This window comes from Leptodactylus fuscus, chromosome 5 (genome assembly GCF_031893055.1).
Source record: "Leptodactylus fuscus isolate aLepFus1 chromosome 5, aLepFus1.hap2, whole genome shotgun sequence".
NCBI classification, from domain to species: Eukaryota; Metazoa; Chordata; class Amphibia; order Anura; family Leptodactylidae; genus Leptodactylus; species Leptodactylus fuscus.
In genome coordinates, this window is record NC_134269.1 from 24,060,442 (window position 1) to 24,079,526 (window position 19,085).

The window sequence follows — 19,085 nt, forward strand, 5'->3', positions numbered from 1 at the left end:
GAGTCTTATGTTTTCATATGCCAGGCTATTTATTTGTGTATCAATTAGCACATCGGATCTCCTCCAGCACATTGTATCCCCTCCTGGTGTCTCTATTCTTCTATGGCTTAATGGGATTGAGTCTTATCTATCCTTAATTCAGTTCATAGATAAACAATCATTGTCTCTTGTGATGTCTTTCATGAGCTTCCATGTCAGGTGAAGTCTAATGAAATTAATGAACGGATGTTTCGTCTTGGTGCAGACGGGAGGGTTTCCGGCATTTGTTTTTAAACAGTATATATACATACACATGTCTGTTTGTTTGTAAACCATGACTAAGAGGTGAATAACCTCGAAACGCGTCGGTTTCTTCGTTACCATCCTATCTGCACCACCATATGCTTTGTATATACTCGGCTTTTAAAGGGAGCATGTCTCCGAAATAAACTTATACCTTTTATATAAAGAAGTTACGGAGTGCTGGATATCCATTTATTGCCATTCTCTCCTTACCTACCGGAAGGTTCTCTGTGCATCTCCAGGATACTTCTTTGGATCTCATTCCGTCGGATAAAAGTAAGACAATAAGCTATCTATTATTTCATGCATTAATGCGAAGCTGTGACTCTACTCTGCATATTAGATACACCCCTCTGCACACAGTACCACATGCCGAAGGATTAGATACACAACTCAGCACACCGTACTACACATTAGAGCTTTACTCCAGGTTTCCATTACAACTCACATGTGTTTCACTGATATCCAAACTGAGATACACATGATCACATGACGCTTATGGGCACACACACAAACAACATACAAAATATACCAGTGAAAAACTGGGCAATTCTTATAGGGCCACTACCCCCAAAAAATGAAATATACCCTATATATGGGTCCTCCTGCTAGTATCTTATATATTGATCTAAACCTCTATTTATTCTAGACTTAGGAGTCCAGTGGGTGGTACTATTTCGGTTGACAGCTATCTCTGTTTGTAAACTCTGTGCTTCGGACTGAATTTCTTGGTGCCCTGCACCCATCTAACCAAGGGAATGGTGGTCCCGTGAGGTAATGCCTTGAAAACTGTTTACATATGGTGGAGAATACGGGCAGAAAAATGCACAAGAGTTGTGTAAGCTTAAACTAATAGAACAGCATAATAATATACATAGAAATACAAGACCTCATTTTGTACGACATTTGGGCAAACAAATTTATATGAATTGTTGGACACAGGTTTTTTGGAACCACTAGATAAAATGATTTTGGGAGTCCGCCCTCCAACACCCCTTGGAAATAGACAATAGGACCATTGAAATGTGGATGTCTCCTACTGCTGTGGTGTGATTAGAACTGCAATGGCAGTAAATGGTAATGAATGTGAATGACAACCAGATCCCTCTTCTCACTTGATACTATTTAATAACCTGTAAGAACTTTCACTTCTCCACATTCATAAATGTTACAGCTTATACCCTGGACTATTAACATTCAAGTCAGCCCCATTACTATAATAATAGTGTCTCTGGATGGAGACTTATTACAATAGTGTCCTTTGCTTTCAGAAATAATGGGAAGGCATCCCTTGTCGGGTGATACCATCATATTAAATCTCAGGCTACCAATATGTCAGATATGCTCATCTATTATCTATCTCATATCTATCTACTATCTATCTATCTATCTATCTATCTATCTATCTATCTATCTCCTATCTATCTATCTATCTATCTATCTCCTATCTATCTATCTATCTATCTATCTATCTCCTATCTATCTATCTATCTATCTATCTATCTATCTATCTATCTATCTCCTATCTATCTATCTATCTATCTATCTATCTCCTATCTATCTATCTATCTATCTATCTATCTATCTATCTATCTCCTATCTATCTATCTATCTATCTATCTATCTATTTATCTATCATCTATCTATCTCCTATCTATCTATCTATCTATCTATCTATCTATCTATCCATCTCCTATCTATCTATCTATCTATCTATCTATCTATCTCCTATCTATCTATCTATCTATCTATCTATCTATCTCCTATCTATCTATCTATCTATCTATCTATCTCCTATCTATCTATCTATCTATCTATCTATCTATCTATCTCCTATCTATCTATCTATCTATCTCCTATCTATCTATCTATCTATCTATCTATCTATCTATCTATCTCCTATCTATCTATCTATCTATCTATCTATCTATCTATCTATCTATCCATCCATCTCCTATCTATCTATCTATCTATCTATCTCCTATCTATCTCATATCTATCTATCTATCTATCTATCTATCTATCTATCTATCTATCTCATATCTATCTATCTATCTATCTATCTATCTATCTATCTATCTCCTATCTATCTCCTATCTATCTATCTATCTATCTATCTATCTATCTCCTATCTATCTATCTATCTATCTATCTATCTATCTATCTATCTATCTCCTATCTATCTATCTATCTATCTATCTATCTATCTATCTCCTATCTATCTCCTATCTATCTATCTATCTATCTATCTATCTATCTATCTCCTATCTATCTATCTATCTATCTATCTATTTATCTATCATCTATCTATCTATCTCCTATCTATCTATCTATCTATCTATCCATCTCCTATCTATCTATCTATCTATCTATCTATCTATCTATCTCCTATCTATCTATCTATCTATCTATCTATCTATCTCCTATCTATCTATCTATCTATCTATCTATCTATCTCCTATCTATCTATCTATCTATCTATCTATCTATCTCCTATCTATCTATCTATCTATCTATCTATCTATCTATCTCCTATCTATCTATCTATCTATCTATCTATCTATCCATCCATCTCCTATCTATCTATCTATCTATCTATCTATCTCCTATCTATCTCATATCTATCTATCTATCTATCTATCTATCTATCTATCTATCTATCTCATATCTATCTATCTATCTATCTATCTATCTATCTCCTATCTATCTCCTATCTATCTATCTATCTATCTATCTATCTATCTCCTATCTATCTATCTATCTATCTCCTATCTATCTATCTATCTATCTATCTATCTCCTATCTATCTATCTATCTATCTATCTATCTCCTATCTATCTATCTATCTATCTATCTATCTATCTCCTATCTATCTCCTATCTATCTATCTATCTATCTATCTATCTATCTATCTATCTCCTATCTATCTATCTATCTATCTATCTCCTATCTATCTCCTATCTATCTATCTATCTATCTATCTATCTATCTATCTATCTCCTATCTATCTATCTATCTATCTATCTATCTATCTATCTCCTATCTATCTCCTATCTATCTATCTATCTATCTATCTATCTCCTATCTATCTATCTATCTATCTATCTATCTATCTATCTATCTCCTATCTATCTATCTATCTATCTATCTATCTATCTATCTCCTATCTATCTCCTATCTATCTATCTATCTATCTATCTATCTATCTATCTATCTCCTATCTATCTATCTATCTATCTATCTATCTATCTATCCATCCATCTCCTATCTATCTATCTATCTATCTATCTATCTATCTATCTCCTATCTATCTCATATCTATCTATCTATCTATCTATCTATCTATCTATCTATCTCATATCTATCTATCTATCTATCTATCTATCTATCTATCTATCTATCTCATATCTATCTATCTATCTATCTATCTATCTATCTATCTATATATCTCATATCTATCTATCTCCTATCTATCTATCTATCTATCTATCTATCTATCTATCTCCTATCTATCTCCTATCTATCTATCTATCTATCTATCTATCTATCTATCTATCTCCTATCTATCTATCTATCTATCTATCTATCTATCTCCTATCTATCTATCTATCTATCTCCTATCTATCTCCTATCTATCTATCTATCTATCTATCTATCTATCTATCTCCTATCTATCTATCTATCTATCTATCTATCTATCTATCTATCTCCTATCTATCTCCTATCTATCTATCTATCTATCTATCTATCTATCTATCTCCTATCTATCTATCTATCTATCTATCTATCTATCTATCTCCTATCTATCTCCTATCTATCTATCTATCTATCTATCTATCTATCTATCTATCTCCTATCTATCTATCTATCTATCTATCTATCTATCTCCTATCTATCTATCTATCTATCTATCTATCTATCTATCTATCTCCTATCTATCTATCTATCTATCTATCTCCTATCTATCTATCATCTATCTATCTATCTATCTATCTATCTATCTATCTATCTCCTATCTATCTATCTATCTATCTATCTATCTATCTCCTATCTATCTATCTATCTATCTATCTATCTATCTATCTATCCATCCATCTCCTATCTATCTATCTATCTATCTATCTATCTCCTATCTATCTCATATCTATCTATCTATCTATCTATCTATCTATCTATCTCATATCTATCTATCTATCTATCTATCTATCTATCTATATATCTCATATCTATCTATCTATCTATCTATCTATCTATCTCCTATCTATCTATCTATCTATCTATCTATCTATCTCCTATCTATCTATCTATCTATCTATCTATCTATCTATCTATCTCCTATCTATCTATCTATCTATCTATCTATCTATCTCATATCTATCTATCTATCTATCTATCTATCTATCTATCTATCTATCTATCTATCATCTATCTCCTATCTATCTATCTATCTATCTATCTATCTATCTATCTATCTATCTCCTATCTATCTATCTATCTATCTATCTATCTATCTATCTATCTATCTATCATTACATATTCCCACTTGCTTATCTATCTATCTATCTATCTATCTATCTATCTATCTATCTATCTATTCCATATCTATCTATCTATCTATCTATCTATCTATCTATCTATCATCTATTATCTATCTCTATCTATCTATCTATCTATCTATCTATCTATCTATCTATCTATCTATCTCCTATCTATCTATCTATCTATCTATCTATCTATCTATCTATCTCCTATCTATCTATCTATCTATCTATCTATCTCCTATCTATCTATCTATCTATCTATCTATCTATCTATCTATCTATCATTACATATTCCCACTTGCTTACCATATCTCAGTTCTCACTTAACAATGTTAGCATGTTGAATTTTTGCACTAGACAGTCCTCATTTTCGTGGAAATGATCGCTTTTAAGACAAAAGAGATGTCTCAAGAGAATTGATCCTCCAAAGACTTTTGCTGAACAAACATTCCACAAATTCACTTGATTTGTGGGGGAAAGAGTTATGTAACAAAGAAAAATCTTGCCGATAAAAGATTATAGGTTTTCATAAAATAAAAAAAACCTGACACGTTATTCAGTGATTGTGAGGAACATGATAATAAAGCTCTTTGAGCAGAGTCTGCATTTCAAGGGCAGAAGCTTCCTGATTTCTTATGAAAATTACCTTGATTCTGATCTAATATTCTCAGCATCTCTCCAAAGTTATTTACAATGCAAATAAGGGCCAGATCAGCTGCTGTCAATTCCTGTTAACACTGGTGATCTGAGGTTATTATCTGGGAAAGAAAAAAGCCCCATCTGAAAGATGGAGCTGGAGGAAATTTCAAAGACCTTGAAATTTTGTGATATAGAAGAGATTTGGGCGCAAGCAAGGACTCCAAATCATCCGAATGTATGTAGACCTACAGTACATGGATGTAGTCTTAGCTATCCATCTACTGGATTTACACATATAGTTATACTTAACATTGAAATGGCAACACCAAGAAGGAAAAGTCTCGGAATGACGGAAATCCCAAGATGGATACACGTTAGTGATATGCAAATGATTACAAAATGCAACCGAAATATTCAAAACATCTCAATTGATTCAGTATCGAGTGTGCGCGCCATGCATAGAAATCCAGATGTCGGAGATGCTGCAGGACGTGGTAGCATGGTTAGACCACACAGGCTATTCACAGTAACATAAGTCATATAATAGTCAGAAAGTGTATGATCTCCCATGTACGCACACTGAACTATTAGTGTAAGCAAAGCTTGTATAAAGGTTAGGCTTATTATTTATAGAGCACCATCAATTCCATGGTGCTGTACATTATTATATTAATTCCATGGTGCTGTACATTATTATATTAATTCTATGGTGCTGTACATTATTATATTAATTCTATGGTTCTGTACATTATTATATTAATCCCATGGTGCTGTACATTATTATATTAATCCCATGGTGCTGTACATTATTATATTAATTCTTTGGTGCTGGACATTATTATATTAATCCCTCTACAAATCCCTCTCGCTGCTGTACATTATTATACTAATGTCATGATGCTGTACATTATTATATTAATCCCTTGGTGCTGTACATTATTATATTAATTCCATGGTGCTGGATATTATTATATTAATCTCATGGCGCTGGACATTATTATATTAATTCCATGGTGCTGGACATTACTATATTAATGCCATGGTGTTGGACATTATTTTATTAATCTCAAGGTGCTGGATGTTATTATATTAATTCCATGGTGTTGGACATTATTATATTAATCCCTTGGTGCTGGACATTATTATATTAATTTCATGGTGCTGTACATTTTCATATTAATTCCATGGTGTTGGACATTATTTTATTAATCCCAAGGTGATGGACGTTATTATATTAATTCCATATTGCTGGATATTATTTTAATTATCCCATGGTGCTGGACATTATTTTATTAATCTCAAGGTGCTGGATGTTATTATATTAATTCCATGGTGTTGGACATTATTATATTAATCCCTTGGTGCTGGACATTATTATATTAATTTCATGGTGCTGTACATTTTCATATTAATTCCATGGTGTTGGACATTATTTTATTAATCCCAAGGTGATGGACGTTATTATATTAATTCCATATTGCTGGATATTATTTTAATTATCCCATGGTGCTGGACATTATTATATTAATCCCTTGGTGCTGTACATTATTATATTAATTCCATGGTGCTGGACATTATTTTATTAATCCCAAGGTGCTGGGTGTTATTATATTAATTCCATGGTGCTGGACATTATTTTAATTATCCCTTGGTGCTGTACATTGTTACTTACGGCATCCCGAGCTTCTCCAAACCCCTTCTGGCCTCTTCGGTGACTGTAACAGGTCCTCAGTGGTCAAATAGAGGTGCACCAATATCCAGTGCTTGTGTCCCACATAACCATAACTCGTGAATGACGAACCACAAAAATCTTTAAATTTTTTGAAAATTATTGGTAAATGCCAGGTTTCATATGATGCTATTCTTTCAATTTCCATCCATTCCCTGCTCAAAGCAAATAGAAGATTCACTTACACATGAACTCTGCTGAGACTCTGTTAGGCTCATGGTTCACATGGGGTATTTTGGTTAGGATTTTGAGGCCTCGCAAATACGCCTGAAGACACTCCCTCCATTCATTTGGGCCTAATCCGGAGCAGAATGCGTGACTGGATGCCAGTGCACTACACCGGCATCCAGTCGCAGCTACCTGTATTTGGACCGGAACCTGAGGCGGCCTCCGCATCAAATTCCGGTCCAAAATCCCCCATGTGAACCCGGCCTTAAGCTTTAATGGACTTAGTCTCATCTATTGAATGCACTGTAGTTTGTCGCTCTCCACTAGAGGAGGATGTCCGCTCGCTGTCTTGAATTTTCTTAGAATTTAAGCCATACACCTGTCATTACACCTTTACGTCCGTCTTAAGAGCTTGACTGGGAAGGAAGGATGTAGGAACAGAAATTAAGTTTCTGGCTCGATGCCTCAATGCCAAACAAAAATTAGACTTCCATTCTTGTTAGTGTCTTTAATGATGCAATGACCAACTCGCAATAAAAAAAATTGCTTAGTAGGCGGTATGGCGGTGCAACGTCCTGATACAATTAGAGATGGTTGGCATATAAGGGAGAAGGCGGCGATATATTAACACCAGTATCAAATCTCTGTTAGAGAAAGTGACATATGACATTGAAGATGTTGGAAAATTGACATTGAAGAGTGAAAAAGAACCACACAAGGAGGGTAAGAATTAAAAATCTAAACTTGAGCGGAGTATCTATCACTTAAAACATTGGATACCTTGAAAAAATAGCAATATCTGCTGGAAAAAAAACCATGAAAACGGGGTACAAAAAGAGTAAAGGTCACATGGCTAATAATAAAATGTAGGTTCCCACTCCAAAAAATTGGATATCACCAAAAACATTCTCCGAGACCTCTTACTGGTTCTGCAAAGACGTTATAGAAATTTTGGAGAACTAATCCTTAAAGGACACAAGACTGAATGAGCCTCTTCTCTGTACTCTACAGTTATTACATGCAAGTAAGTATAAAATGAAGGGGGATCCTTAAAGGGAATGTGAATTTTTTAATTTTAAGAATCTTTGATAATTAAATTTTTATTTTTCCCTAAAAATATATAGTACAGACCAAAAGTTTGGCCACACCTTCTCATTCAAAGAGTTTTCTGTATTTTCATGACTATAACAATTGTAGATTCACACTGAAGGCATCAAAACTATGAATTAACACATGTGGAATTATATACTTAACAAAAAGGTGTGACACAACTGACAATCTGTCTTATATTCTCGGTTCTTCAAAGTAGCCACCTTTTGCTTTGATTCCTTCTTTGCATACTCTTGGCATTCTCTTGAGGAGCTTTGCTGTAAACAGACCAAAGGAGAAGCTCAGGCAAAGATACCTAATGTTATTATTGTGTCCTCGATACCATGTCCAGGTTTCTTCCATCTCACTTTTCTCCATTGTCCTCCAGCTGGAACTTCTGATGTTGCTTTACTAGAAAACTGTTGCCCCCACAAAACGTCAAAGTAATAACCGCCCCCCCCTCCTTCAGCTTCTTAAGGACCATTCCTTTTTATCACAGTCACTGAACAAATAAGTCCATTAGCCATCAGTATCTGCAAATACGTTCCTCTGCTCTGAATTCTTGACCTTGTTTACCTGTCCGCTGCTCATCCTGACCTCCTGTCTGACTAGTTGTAGCTACCAGCGCACACTGCTAAATTGTTTTGGTTTATTTTTATATTATTTTTTTGTGTAAAGCTGTCTGTATATAGTGTATATTGTACACTAGGTTGACCCGTGCATTCTGTTTCCGTTCTTTGGGGACCCAAAGAATGGAAACAAACACCACTTAAAAAGCAGTTACCCCTGGACTATCATAGACTATAATGGGGTCCACCGGGTTTCTGCCCAGTTTCTGCCCAAAAAATGTGGAAAGAAAAATCCTGTTTGCATTTTTTAAGCTCGTTCGGGTATGGAAACATATCTATTACTGGAGTGGAGAAAAAGCATCACACGTCATCTTAAATCCTGGGCATCCCTCATCCCAAGTCTGGAACAAGCCACCACCGCGGAACTCCATCATTACTATTAGTTACCTCAGTAAAGGAAGCTGAATGAGCCAGGACTCAGACGCAGATGAATAGCAGCTTCAGGCAGACAGACCATTTCAGGAACACAGAAAACTGAAGTTTAAGACCGGCATCTGACAGCATGCACAGCGGATTTACACAGGAAGGAGCAGGACTCATAGCCCAGCCTGTTATCCCTCAGCACTGCAAAGGACTTAACCCCTTCTGAGGCCAAGACACACCAAGCACCGATCCACAAGGCAACTCATCACGTGATCCATGCTTGAGTGCTACTGCAGAAACAGCATGCTCAGTGGAACATTCCCCTGCAGTGCATCAGATGATTCATGTGCCGAATGCCATACAGACACTCCACGCCTGAAACTAACAGGCTGAGACCGCAGAGGCCGGGTCATAACAGGTCCCTTAGGAGGCAGATACAGTTGAAATTGGGACTCGCCACCCATGACACCCAAATTCAGGTCTGTCATGCTAAATCCAGGAAAGCTGAGAAGGGGCCCCTGATGTCATATGGCCTGGTCCAAGTGCAATATTTACAGCCTTTAACTCTAAGCAGTAGTAACCCAGTGGATCCACATTATCCCCACTATCATGCTTGACCTGAAAAGGACAATTCCTACTCTGTCAATCCGATCTTTCCCGACCCCCCGATTTCCCGATCGCTTAACCCTATTTATGATATAAACACGAATAGGGTTGAGCCAATCTTGAGATAACCTCTGATCTCGATCCCGCTGGAAAAGATCGAGATCGGAATTTCCGATCGCGATCATGAAATTTACTCGATTGCCGATCGGAATACAATCTTTTCCAATCCGATCATTCAACCCTAACAGGGAGCATTATGAAATAGGGGAGTTAGTGTCAGGTTTATAGGCGCTTATCCTCAACATCTACAAGGGTCAGATATTTGTACAAGAAGCGGTATATTTTTGACATGTGGGAGAAAATGTATGCAAACGCTATAAACACCAAGCAGGGGTTGCTCTTGGTTGGATTTAAACCCAGGGTGACACCACTAACCACTGAGCCACCTGAGTTCCCAGAGAAAATCCACACAAATACGAGATGAACATATAAACTTCATGCAGGTGTTGCCCGTGGTTGGATTTGAATCCAGGGCCCCAGTGCTACAAGGAAATAGTGTGAACCACTGAGCTACCAGAGTTTCCGGATAAAAAACATACAAACATGGGGAGAACATATAAACTCCATGCACTTACTGCTAACCACTGAGCCACTGTTATATGTCGTTATGGCACAAATTACAGAATAACATCGATGTAGCGCACCTATAAGTGAGTAGTGTAGTATTTTCTCTTTTAGGGTTGAGAAGAAATAGAAATGGTATCCGGTTGAGCCCTGCAAACGTTGACCAAGAACGCAGATGCTTACATTTGTTTACACCGCCACATGACTTCATGTTGCGCGATGAATATGAACTCACCGTTTCAGAATTAATGTTCTATGGAGCATTTAGCAATAACACTAGCTTCCAGTGTGAAAGTTCTTGGAGCTTCTCCAAAATTTCTTGTTTTCTCAAATGGTTCAGCAATCTTGATACTTCAATGGCCATAGAATTATTGTGCCAACTCTCAGTGGCGTGCATTTCTTAAAGTGATTTATACACAGGTAGAATCCAGTACGTGACCGAATACCAAATGACTGTATTTGGAAGGAAGAACTACCTGCTAGATTCTCAGGACATCGAAAGGAATAGCTATAGCTGGATATTATAGATGGAAGAATTGAATTGACAACTTCAAGATTCACAGTAAAGTGTTAAACTTTCTGGGCTGAACTGAAATCCGACATCTACTCAATCCCAGCGTTCGGTGGTGGACACCCTAAAACTCTTTGGTTTCTGGTAAGGAAAATACATAATGGATTATGCTAGGTCCATACCTGTGCTCGGGTTTCCTTTCTTCGGGTCCGCCTGCTGACGAGAAAAATGGAAACCCAATCCTCTTAAAAAGCCGTGGACCCCTTAGACTATAATGGAGTCCACCGGATTTCCACCCAAAAATTGCGGAATGGGGAATGGAATCCCCAAACAGGAACCGAGCGCAGGTCTGAATCTAGGCTTAGAGAAGGAGGAGGCCATGGAGGAAACTCTTCTTTCCCACTGGCAAGTTATGCCTATGCTTCCTGAGCCCTGCTCTTTGTTTTTGGATATATTTTGGAGGTTGGTAATTTGATGTCTCAATCTATTTATGAGACTGAATTACCTTTTCGGCCTGATGAAGGTATCATGTAGACTATGTGTACTAATTGGGAATTAGGTTGGGGACCAACCATGACAAAATTTGGTCCATCCATGATTATTGGCTCTGACTCTGACAATGAGTCATGGACATGTGCAAGCTCCAACCAGACCTAGTGAATTACTCCTGACTTCTGCTAGTGCCCAAGTGCCTCTCTTTATATATTACTAGCCTCTGCCCGCGACTACGTCTGCGTGTTGTTGGCGTCGATGATCCGCCTATATTCAGCAAATTGCTGCCGTTTTCCTGCTCAGACATTTCAGCAGCTCTAAAGCTGTCCTTCTGCTGAACTTGTTCCATGCTTGTGATTGTTCCGGCATCTCAGCAGCTCTCTGGGACGCCGTATAATGAGCATGTTGTTGGCGTTGATTATCCAGCTGCTCCGGCGTTTCGGGAACAGTCAAGTTGTCTTGCTGCTGAACTCATTCCTCGCACTGTTCCCGTGATTGTTCTGGCATCTCAGCAGTTCACTAGGATGCCACATAATGAGCATGCTGTTTGCGCCGATGATCCCCCCTCAGCTCTACTTGAGGAGAACTCTGTGACTTCTGGCTATTTTCATAGCTGTCATTGTTTTAGAATTTTGCAACAAATTAGATTTTCTTCTTTCCAAGCATGTATAAAAGTAGTAAACTGCCAATTTGGATTAATGAGTGTTTTCCCATCCAGTGTGTCACTATGTTGCCTGGAGCTGATCAGATAATATTCAAATGCATGTACACAATCCACTGAGGGTTAGCTGACTGTTTACACAGAGAGATAACAGAGCTGGCTTTATCAGATTCTGAGATAAGCTCCTGCAAGAGCAGTGTAATATAGTATGTGAACATAAATTCATAACAGTCGTGAAGCCATGTCATTTACTGAGATAAAAAGTAGCCTATGTTTTAATTGAGGTTACAAACTATGTGCCAAATTTCATTCAAATCCATTCAGACATTTTTGCATGATTGAGGAACAAACATCCAAACATCTAAACACATAAACTTTCACATTTATAATATTAGTAAGATAGGATTCCGCTGTCTATGGATGTGTTTGCTGCTGCTTTTTCTTTTATCGTCCTGGCTTGTATAAATAGTATTTTATTTCTTATTGCATCTTTTTATTTTGTAAAGCACTATGCCTCTTTTATGCATTTTAAATTTAAAATTCAATAGGATTGTCTTTTGTCTCTAACATCCCCTATTTTCGCAGTATGAATATTGCTAGTCATGTGGAACGGTTGTGTGCTAGGTGTGTGCGACTATACTGCTGTCTTGCCAACCATAAGTGGCAAGTGTTGGCTTTGTGTGGATGCATGGACGTTTCATTCCTGTGTAGTCCAGTGTGATGGTTGACTGTGGATGCAGAGGACTGTTTTATGACATACAGTAAGTGGATATATCTGTGGGTGTGACTTTGATCGCTGACACTGCAGATGTAAATATTCTATTCTAGCATCTGCCCGCAACTTCGTCCGCGTGTTGTTGGTGGCAATGCCCCACATATATGTCCACAATTGCTGGTGGTGATTATCTGCCTGGGCCCGTGTCTCGGCTATGCTACATCTCTGCCAATGCACAGCATACGCAGGTGTATGTACATCTCTGCATATGGGGGGCATACTGTGCTGCACTCCAGCTGTGCCCAAGCTCGGCTACATCTGTCAATTTGTCCATTTTCCGCAGCGTCCACCACCCATTGTGGGCGAGATGGCTAAACAGATGTTGCCAAACTGTGCCCCAGTTCCCCCTCTTCCTCCCCCTCCCCCAGCAGAGGCAGAACACCATATGCCCCCACCATATTCACCGAACTGAAACACCGATCTACTCCGCATGCCAATCCAAGGCTGCATATTCGCTACTTTCCTGACCATCCATGAGACGCCATTTTCTGCAGCTTGCACTCTGCCCAGTTTCATCCTATATAGCTCCACCCACACAATAGCGCGATCCTATCGGAGAACGGCTCAAGGATCTGTGATTACTAGAGATGAGCGAACAGTAAAATGTTCGAGATTCGATATTCATTTCCAGTAGCCCCTCAATGTTCAACTACTCGAATCGAATATCGAACCCTATTATAGTCTTTGGGGAGAAAATGCTCATTTCAGGGGTAGGCAACATTCGATCAAATTATACTTACCAAGCCCACGAGTGAGGGTCGGGCTGGATCCTCTGAGAAGTCTTCTCCGTGCAGCGCCCCCGCGGCATCTTCCGGCCCTGAATTCACTCTGCCAGGCATCGGGCCTGGGCAGAGCCGACTGCGCATGTCCGCTTGTAGTGCGGGCATGCGCAGTCGGCTCTGCCCAGGCCCGATGCCTGGCAGAGTGAATGAAGAGTCGGAAGACGCCACGGGGAAGCTGCATGGAGAAGACTTCTAAAGGTAAGAGAAGAACCAGCGTTGATTGGCCGACTGTATAACATTCGGCCAATCAATGCTGGTTCTGCATTGAACTTTTCCATTCGAATAGCGAGTGGTAGTAAGAGTATTTTGAATACCGTAGTATTTGATCGAATACTACTCGCTCATCTCTAGTGATTACGTCATCTTGGGTTCTTTAGTCTAGCCCGAACATAAATTAGTTGCTAGCAGTCGTGAAGTCTGGTCATTTACGGGGATAGTAAGTAGCCTATGTTTTAATCCGGGTTCCAATCTATGTATGTGGCAAATTTCAGGCAAATACGTTCGGCCGTTATTGCGTGATTGAGGAACAAACATACAAACACACAAACGTTCATAATAATATTAGTAGGATGTCGCTATATATGGCTCATTCCCCTATACATATGCGCGCTCAGCTCAGTCCAAACACCTCTAGCAGCCACTTATCTCTCCTACAAGACAAAGATCGAGCAGTTGAAAGCCTAAAGCTTGATCCTTTTTGGACAAACCCCCATACAAATTATATGGTCAAGCGAACCCATACATCTAATGTGTACGGTCTGCTTAAGTTAGTAGGGTCATTCTGGTTTCAGATGTCTGAACAGTTCCATATTTCCTATAAATATGAGTATGGAGAAGACTCCCTATTAGAGATGAGCGAACACTAAAATGTTTGAGGTTCGAAATTCGATTCGAACAGCCGCTCACTGTTCGAGTGTTCGAATGGGTTTCGAACCCCATTATAGTCTATGGGGAACATAAACTCGTTAAGGGGGAAACCCAAATTCGTGTCTGGAGGGTCACCAAGTCCACTATGACACCCCAGGAAATGATACCAACACCCTGGAATGACACTGGGACAGCAGGGGAAGCATGTCTGGGGGCATAAAAGTCACTTTATTTCATGGAAATCCCTGTCAGTTTGCGATTTTCGCAAGCTAACTTTTCCCCATAGAAATGCATTGGCCAGTGCTGATTGGCCAGAGTACGGAACTCGACCAATCAGCGCTGGCTCTGCTGGAGGAGGCGGAGTCTAAGATCGCTCCACACCAGTCTCCATTCAGGTCCGACCTTAGACTCCGCCTCCTCCGGCAGAGCCAGCGCTGATTGGCCGAAGGCTGGCCAATGCATTCCTATGCGAATGCAGAGACTTAGCAGTGCTGAGTCAGTTTTGCTCAACTACACATCTGATGCACACTCGGCACTGCTACATCAGATGTAGCAATCTGATGTAGCAGAGCCGAGGGTGCACTAGAACCCCTGTGCAAACTCAGTTCAGGCTAATAGAATGCATTGGCCAGCGCTGATTGGCCAATGCATTCTATTAGCCCGATGAAGTAGAGCTGAATGTGTGTGCTAAGCACACACATTCAGCACTGCTTCATCACGCCAATACAATGCATTAGCCAGTGCTGATTGGCCAGCGTACGGAATTCGGCCAATCAGCGCTGGCTCTGCTGGAGGAGGCGGAGTCTAAGGTCGGACCTGAATGGAGACTGGTGTGGAGCGATCTTAGACTCCGCCTCCTCCAGCAGAGCCAGCGCTGATTGGCCGAATTCCGTACTCTGGCCAATCAGCGCTGGCCAATGCATTCTATTAGCTTGATGAAGCAGAGTGTGCACAAGGGTTCAAGCGCACCCTCGGCTCTGATGTAGCAGAGCTGAGGGTGCACAAGGGTTCAAGTGCACCCTCGGCTCTCCTACATCAGAGCCGAGGGTGCGCTTGAACCCTTGTGCAGCCTCGGCTCTGCTACATCAGAGCCGAGGGTGCGCTTGAACCCTTGTGCACACTCTGCTTCATCAAGCTAATAGAATGCATTGGCCAGCACTGATTGGCCAGAGTACGGAATTCGGCCAATCAGCGCTGGCCAATGCATCCCTATGGGAAAAAGTTTATCTCACAAAAATCACAATTACACACCCGATAGAGCCCCAAAAAGTTATTTTTAATAACATTCCCCCCTAAATAAAGGTTATCCCTGCCTGTACAGCTATCCCTGTCTCATAGTCACAAAGTTCACATTCTCATATGACCCGGATTTGAAATCCACTATTCGTCTAAAATGGAGGTCACCTGATTTCGGCAGCCAATGACTTTTTCCAATTTTTTTCAATGCCCCCGGTGTCGTAGTTCCTGTCCCACCTCCCCTGCGCTGTTATTGGTGCAAAAAAGGCGCCAGGGAAGGTGGGAGGGGAATCGAATTTTGGCGCACTTTACCACGCGGTGTTCGATTCGATTCGAACATGGCGAACACCCTGATATCCGATCGAACATGTGTTCGATAGAACACTGTTCGCTAATCTCTACTCCCTATCATCACCTTCAGGCTTCAAAAACCTTAAATTTTTTTCTGAACGTGCCTCCTGATAAATTGCACCGACACGATGAAGTAGAAATATAAAACCATACACTAGTACACAGATCCCGTGAAAGATTTTGAGATGAAAGCTGTGCTACTTTACGTCTCTGGTAGAGATGAGCGAACAGTGTTCTATCGAACTCATGTTCGATCGGATATTAGGCTGTTCGGCATGTTCGAATCGAATCGAACACCGCGTGGTAAAGTGCGCCATTACTCGATTCCCCTCCCACCTTCCCTGGCGCCTTTTTTGCTCCAATAACAGCGCAGGGTAGGTGGGACAGGAACTACGACACCGGTGACGTTGAAAAAAGTAGGCAAAACCCATTGGCTGCCGAAAACATGTGACCTCTAATTTAAAAGAACAGCGACGCCCAGGTTCGCGTCATTCTGAGCTTGCAATTCACCGAGGACGGAGGTTTCCGTCCAGCTAGCTAGGGCTTAGATTCTGGGTAGGCAGGGACAGGCTAGGATAGGAAGGAGAAGACAACCAACAGCTCTTGTAAGAGCTAAATTCCAGGGAGAAGCTTGTCAGTGTAACGTGGCACTGACGGGCTCAATCGCCGCAACCCAGCTTTCCGCGGATCCTGAATGGAATACACTGTCAGTGTATTCCCGTATACCCGATATATACCCCCGATACCCGTTCCAACGGTGTGCCCCCCCACCTTCACCCCAGAAATACCCTGCAAGTCCCCTAGCAATAGAATTGGGGCTATATACACCCACTATTTTTGCTACTGCCATATAGTGCCATTGTCTCACTGGGAATTCAAAGAATATATTGGGCTTACATATAACTTCAATTCCAGGGAGAAGCTTGTCAGTGTAACGTGGCACTGACGGGCTCAATCGCCGCAACCCAGCTTTCCCAGGATCCTGAATGGAATACACTGACAGTGTATTCCCGTATACCCGATATATACCCCCGATACCCGTTCCAACGGTGTGCCCCCCCACCTTCACCCCAGAAATACCCTGCAAGTCCCCTAGCAATAGAATTGGGGCTATATGCACCCACTATTTTTGCTACTGCCATATAGTGCCAGTTTCTGAATGGTAATTCAAAGAATATATTGGGAATACAAATACCCTCATTTCTTGCTACTGGTATATAGTGCCATTGTCTGACTGGGAATTCAAAGAATATATTGGGGTTACGTGCACCCACTATTTTTGCTACTGCCATATAGTGCCATTGTCTGACTGGGAATTCAAAGAATATATTGGGGTTACGTGCACCCACAATTTTTACTACTGGTATACAGTGCCATTGTCTGACTGGGAATTCAAAGAATATATTGGGGTTACAAATACCCTCATTTCTTGCTACTGCCATATAGTGCCAGTTTCTGACTGGTAATTCAAAGAATATATTGGGGTTACGTGCACCCACAATTTTTACTACTGGTATACAGTGCCATTGTCTGACTGGGAATTCAAAGAATATATTGGGGTTATAAATACCCTCATTTCTTGCTACTGCCATATAGTGCCAGTTTCTGACTGGTAATTCAAAGAATATATTGGGGTTACGTGCACCCACAATTTTTACTACTGGTATACAGTGCCATTGTCTGACTGGGAATTCAAAGAATATATTGGGAATACAAATACCCTCATTTCTTGCTACTGCCATATAGTGCCAGTTTCTGACTGGTAATTCAAAGAATATATTGGGGTTACGTGCACCCACAATTTTTACTACTGGTATACAGTGCCAATTTCTAACTAGGAATTCAAAATGCGCAAGGCTCCCGGAAAGGGACGTGGACGAGGCCATGGGCGAGGTCGGGGGAATGGTTCTGGGGAGCAAGGTAGCAGTGAAGCCACAGGGCGTCCCGTGCCTACTCCTGTGGGGCAGCAAGCATTGCGCCACTCCACAGTGCCAGGGTTGCTTGCCACATTAACTAAACTGCAGGGTACAAACCTTAGTAGGCCCGAGAACCAGGAACAGGTCTTGCAATGGCTGTCAGAGAACGCTTACAGCACATTGTCCAGCAGCCAGTCAGACTCTGCCTCCTCTCCTCCTATTACCCAACAGTCTTGTCTTTCTTCCTCCCAAAATTCCGAAGCTTTACAGAACAATAACCCAAACTGTCCCTGCTCCCCAGAGCTGTTCTCCGCTCCTTTCATTGTCCCTCAACCTGCCTCTCCACGTCACGATTCCACGAACCTAACAGAGGAGCATCTGTGTCCAGATGCTCAAACACTAGAGTCTCCTCCATCTCCGTTCGATTTGGTGGTGGATGACCAGCAACCCACCCTCATCGACGATGATGTGACGCAGTTGCCGTCAGGGCATCCAGTTGACCGGCGCATTGTGTGGGAGGAGGAGATGAGACAGGAGTTGGAAGAGGAAGTGGTGGATGATGAGGACACTGACCCGACCTGGACAGGGGGGATGTCAAGCGGGGAAAGTAGTGTGGATGTTGAGGCAGGTGCAGCACCAAAAAGGGTAGCTAGAGGCAGAGGCAGAGGTCAGCAGCTTAGGCGAAGCCAGGCCACACCCGGAATCTCCCAAGATGTTCCAGTTCGTACCCAGCCCCGAAAAACTCCCACCTCGAGGGCACGTTTCTCGAAGGTGTGGAGTTTTTTCAAGGAATGCGCCGAGGACAGATATAGTGTTGTCTGCAC